We start from the raw sequence: 6,436 nt of genomic DNA, 5'->3' as shown, positions 1-6,436 counted from the left end.
AGTGCCCCCTGGCTATTTCTCACCTGGGACTGTTAGAACTTTACCCCTCTGTTAATCAAGTGTGTTTTCTTAATTCCTCCTAAATGGCCATGCCTTTGCTCTCTACCCTTTCTCTTTTTATGCTGGTGAGACACTGTTGATTTTGCAATTAGACTACATTTATTTGGTATCATCAGGAAGCAGGTTCTGATTGATCAGGGAATTTCAAGAACACTGTAAGTGTCGAAACTTCTAAGAAATGAAGTATTGATGAAATTCTTTGCAAAAACATATCACACATTTCTATACCTTAGTTAACAACGATATGACCAAATTTGAATTTTTCTTATAAAGCAGTCAGGTGGAAATGTAGGGTAATGTCCCAGATGTTGAGTTTTATAGGCTCAATTTACTTTTATTTATTATTTATTGAGCACCCATTATGTTCCATACATCCTTTGGTTTCTTTAGATTGAATTCCTCCCAACTGCCACAATACTGAAGTGACACAAAGTACCTAATATATAAGAAGCAAGGAATACACATTTTCCCCTACATTAAACATTTTTTAAAAATTAGTTTTCAGGAAGCAAGAGAGACAATTTTAAAAACGCGGTCAAAATGTACTAAAATTTTGATGTATTTGTATGATCTATATTCGAGCCATTCTATCTGCTTCGCTCAGTTCTAGCAACTTTCACCTTCCCATGCAGACTCCAGCGCAGATGTACAGCAGATGAAGTGAAAATGTATCAGAGACTGAGAGAATAATTGTAGCAAAAAGCAAGAATGTCACTGTAATGGGATGTAAAGAACAATGCCCTGCTTTCTCAAGAATAGACTATATTTGATGAAATGTAAGCATAGGTGAAACTTTCAGCTCATCCTTGACACAAGTTCTGTGGGGAAGCAACCAGCAGAGGGGACAGACAGTGTTCAGGGGAGTGGCTGGTGTGACTGATAGATGGCAGCAAGAATTAACCGAAGGAGAACCACCAATTCCAGTGACCAAGTCCCACTGATAGACCACAGCAAGAATCAACCAAAGGAGAACCACCAATTCCAGTAACCAAGTCCCACTGATAGACCACAGCAAGAATCAACCAAAGGAGAACCACCAATTCCAGTGACCAAGTCCCACTGATAGACGGCAGCAAGAATCAACCGAAGGAGAACCACCAGTTCCAGTGACCAAATCCCACTGATAGACGGCAGCAAGAATCAACAGAAGGAGAACCACCAATTCCAGTGACCAAGTCCCACTGATAGACGGCAGCAAGAATCAACCGAAGGAGAACCACCAGTTCCAGTGACCAAGTCCCATTGATAGACCACAGCAAGAATCAACAGAAGGAGAACCACCAATTCCAGTGACCAAGTCTTGACTTTAACGGGAACTTTGAGAAGTTGCAAAGAACAACTGAAAAAAATCTTCAGGTATCTTATAAAATCTAATTAGAAAATAATTGGCCATCAATCGCTCGATATGGCAAAGGCTGAAAGAAGAGCAATCCAATGAACAGGAAATAATTCATGTGATTGGGGGTAAAGTGTAGATAAGAGGTGAGGCTAAGAGAGGTAAAGAGGAGCCAGGGGAAAAAAAAAAAAAAAAGGTCTGCAAACAGTCTTCCAGAAGGAAAATGGTTTAAGCAGAGCAATGACATGATAAGATTTACATTTTGAAAAGATGATGGGCAGTGGTGTGAAAGCAGAAAGGAGAGAGTGAACCTAGGAGCCGCAAGAAGGACATTTAAAAATAACCAAACTCAGGCAACAGGATCTGATAGCTTGCATGAAGTACTGACTTTGGGACTGGAAAGAGAAATGGACAAGTTGTGGAAGCATTTGGGGGGTCAAAGTGTTACAACCTGGTGGTTGATTGGTTGTCAGGGGAGAATCTGAGAGATATGTCGAGAACTGCCTTGCGTTTCTCTTTAGGTGAGCAGTAATATGCAAAAGTGATAGGATTTAAAACACTTTAATGCATGCCACCCACCATCATACATATTTGTCTTTCTAATTTTATTGCTCTTTTGAAAACTGTACAGAAAGCACTTATAGTCCCAGCTTCTGTCCCTAAAATTCAGTTGGATCGGCATTTACTTGGTATATTTGATTTGCAACATTTCCTTCCTATCTGAAACTTCAAACGCAGACCTGAAATGTTTATTAAATCTGTGGAACACATGGAAATTGACATCGAAGCTTAAATTTAACTTGTCTTTTAAGTAGCAGTTGGTCTATATGGTGCTCCTATTTTGTATGTTTTTGAAAAGTTATTTTTAGGGACTTAAAATTCCTAAAATTTGTTGTCTTTAGTTGAGAAATAGGTTGCTGGTGGCCAGACCCTATATAATTGAGTTCATGGAGAAATAATTTGATGAAATTAATAAAGAAACTTAATGTTCTCTAGGCAATTGTATGCTGCCAATGTGCTAAATCTTTGTCCGTTAACTTATTAAATTATTGTTTTATGAATCTTCTGGAGGACTATATCCAAATTGAATGTTTTGCCAATATTAATCCCCTACTGGTGGTTCTAACAAAGAGTACTCTTTCAGGGACAGGTCTTTTTCCTTGGGGAAGTAAATAGAGTCAGTGATTTACTGATAAAGCCACCCAGTATATACATCATCTCTGTCCCATATATCAATGTCATGGGCAACAGCTTGCTTTACTAAGTGATTCTGCAGTGTCTTCTCAAAGACTGTTTTGTTTAGTAATCAGATCGAAGTGCCAGCATGCATACTTTTTAGCATCGTATGAATTGTTTTCATCTTTAATAGCACAATTAGTTCGGAGACATTTTTGTGGAATGGCTTCCACTGCTGAAATTTTATCCCACCATATTGGTCCACTTAAAAAAAATGTTAGTCCATTTATCACTTGTGTGCACTTGAGGATGAATTATTTGCAACCTACTTTGTATTGAAAACTGAAATGTTATTCTTGTTACCAATTAGGAGAATTTTCATATTTGCAGCTCTTCCTAACTGACCAGTTTTTAATTTGATGTTAATTATCTAAATGGTTTGGGAGAAGAGGCTGCCTTCCTGTTTCATGCTATTAAGTGGCATTAAACATTCCCTCCAAACCCTTGAACAGGGATTGTGAAACTAAAGAGTGATGGCTTTGTGAAAATTTACATGGGGGTGAATAGAAAACTGTAAAGGAAAAGGGCCCTTTTGATGATGACTGACAGATAATGACAGAGCTTTCAGTCTCCGTTTAAAAAAGGAGGTTTCACTGAGTGGGTAGTTCAGTTTAACATCTTTGTAGGTCGATCCTGGAAAGGACTTTAGGAAGACAGCTGGAAGGACACAGAATTTTTTTTTTAATAAAACATTAAGACGAAAAGTTTTTTTAAATGATATTTTAAAAACAAGTTATTGATTTTCTTATTGTACTTGTGATGCAGGCATTTTAGCGAATTCCATTTCAGACTGTTTCTCTGTAGAAGCGTGTTATGCTATGTACATAATCTTTGGAAAGGAATTCTACTTGCAGCATATTTTTCTTCAAAGGCTTTGCATTTCTGCATAAAAAGCTTATTAATTATTTGTAGCTGCTTGTCATCGTGTTCTGATAATAGAAGGCTGGTCAAGGATAATAATTACCACTTCACCTTTTTGGATCATATATATCCACTATTCCTAGTGCAATATTACCCAAAGCATCTCTTCTCTCCCTGTACACAGGACCAAAAGTGCAGGCACATCATTTATTGATAAGACAAAAAGAATGTAATGAAATTATCAATGTTCTTGAATTAATTATGAACATGATTAAGAAAGCTAAAATCTCAGGAGCCAGGATCTCATTACCCATTCAGTCTTAGGGATTGCTTTCATTCAGCTAGGCAAAAAGGCTTTGAGCAGCCCTACAATTGCCTTTCTCTCATTTATTTGTGCTAGAATTAAGGTTTATTTGTTTTCTGTTTTCTTCTTCTTCAGATTGTTTCTGTCTTTATCCATTTAACAAACTGTTTCCTCCTGTATCTCAGAAGGATGCACCTATAGGGCCTACATCTCTGTCTGCAGTCTGCACACCTTCTTCTTTTGAGTGCATTTCTCTCAACTCATTTTGCTGGAGCTCCTAAATATCTCTCAAGGTAAGTCTGAGCATGTAGCCAAAAAGTTCTTTCAGATTTATGTCTGCAGCTATACAACAGTTCTGTCTGAATCCCATTCAGCTAGGAGTCTTAATGACATCATTATTACGCTGTCTGTACTGGGCTAGATTTTACTTGGAGCCTGCACTGTATTATTACTTATCTTCCTTTCTGTATGAACCTACTATGAATAATACTTATTTAAGGTGGGGGAAATGATTCAAAACTAACAGGGAAATACATTTTTTATTTAAATCAGATTTCCAAGAGGAGTATAAACAATAAGCAAAAAGGAAAATCCATTTAAAATCTGTATTTGGTGTACAGATAGCCTAATTGCTCTGGAAGTCCTACCCTCTCATCCTTGCTGTTATAACGGAGTTGAGGACAACTGAAATACAACACTAGACTTAGATTTACGTAAAAATTTCCAAGTGTTCCCTTTTTAAAGGCCTTCTGAATTTCTGGGGTTGTACTTTCCAGTGCAGAGGAATATTGAATTGGTGTCTGATATAAAATGTCTTGAAATTGTCCTAATGGCACCTGATTGTTCTTTTTTTTTTTCTTTTTTCTTTTTTTTGTAAAATTGACCAAGGGTGATTTGGCAGCAAACTTTTCTGAAATGTGCTACTAGGTCATTTATAAACAAGGTCATTGGTAAAGGTAAAGTGCTGCCAGCTCTCATTCTAGAGGCACGTACAGACTGATTACAAAGATCACACATTTGCATGTTATTTTGGTTTCAATATATTAATAGAGGGCTCCTATTCCTGTATAAGAGAATGAAGTATTGCAAAGATGAGACAGGGAGAACTCTAGCTTGAGGCCACTGAATAAATACGTATATGTGATACTAAATCCATTGATCCTGGTTTTCTTTAAAGTGATGGTTTGATAAGATTGCTCAAACATCCAGGAATCTGAATGCATAAAATCATTGAAAAGCCAAAGCATGTTGAAGTGATAAGTGACAAAGTGATTTGATTATAGCACACAAAATATAAAAATGCCCATCCCTTAAATCTTAAGAACAACCTTGACATTTGAAGATTTGTTAGAAAATGTGATTAAATAACACAAAGGGAGAAGGCTACTTGCCTGTTTCCATAAACCTGCAGCCTCTGGCTATGATATTTAAGTAATTATGTATGTTACATAAAAAATTTTGTTTCATATCAACTAAATATCCAAGGTATTAAAAGTATATTGCTGGAGTATTCTATGATTTGTGAATGTTGTCTATTTTAATCTGGGGGGCACATTAAAAGCTGGTCCTTGTATGTTTTGTGTTGCTTTTTTGGGTTTTATTAATTTGATGAGCAAATGATTATTGATACTTCCTGGAATTACAGTTGCTAAGCAAGGCATGGTTCTGCTTCGTTCTTATGTGAAGTACATTCATTGAGGTAGGTGATTTAATTTGAAAGGGTAAAAATGCAAAAAAGACACGAAATCTTGTTTTCAGACATCAAACAAAAATAGCAGTAAAGATAATTTTCTCACTTTATGAACCCAGAATGCCAGGGAAAAATAGCATGTTTCTTAAGTAGAAGCTCCTCGCACTCATCTCATTCTGAGAAAATGGAAATATCGCTGAATTTCTTTTGATATTTCTTTCATATCTTATCAAAAAGGGAAAAATGAATCATAGAATATCCTGCATGCCGTTTCTACATGAAAGGCTGGAACAGAAGTCCCATGTGGCTCTCTCAAGGGGAAGCCTATTATTGCGGTGCTCTAGGTGCTGGTCTGTACTTCAGCAATTGGACACGAGCAGGTGAACGAGTTTGGAAGCTGAAATAGACACAAATAGCAGAAGAGAAGGAAGCGCACCTCTAGCAGCAAAGTTGATAAAGGGCATTTTGCTTTTTAGCTTGCTGGAATCTAAGTAGTACACATTTTAAAACAATAAAATACCAACAACAACAACAACAACAACAACAAAAACAGTGCCGTAGCAGGCCAGATGCAGTTACTTAAGGCAACCTTTCATAAACTTTAAAAAAGTTGCCCTAGTGAAAAATGTCTAAACACTAATCTGAGACAAATAGAAAAGCATGCTTCTGTTTTATAAAGTAACTGTCAGAAGCATTGTGGTTTACATGTTTTCCTTAATTTCTCTTGCAATAAAACGAAATGCCAATTCCGTGTGTTTTTACTAACTTCACCAAGTTCAGAGAGCTTGAAAACTAACAATTGAATAACAGGGGAGAAGTTCAAATATTTATCTAACTTTCTGAAGGCAACATTCTGCAGGGGAGAAAGCAGAGATGATATCCCGAACTGGCCGTAGCTGCTCGTACCAGATTCTGTTTTTCTGTACGTATCTGACTTTGACATTTTACA

Source organism: Phoca vitulina, unplaced genomic scaffold, assembly GCF_004348235.1.
Source record: "Phoca vitulina isolate PV1807 unplaced genomic scaffold, GSC_HSeal_1.0 scaffold5, whole genome shotgun sequence".
Classification (NCBI taxonomy): Eukaryota; Metazoa; Chordata; class Mammalia; order Carnivora; family Phocidae; genus Phoca; species Phoca vitulina.
This window is presented reverse-complemented; position numbering follows the sequence as displayed.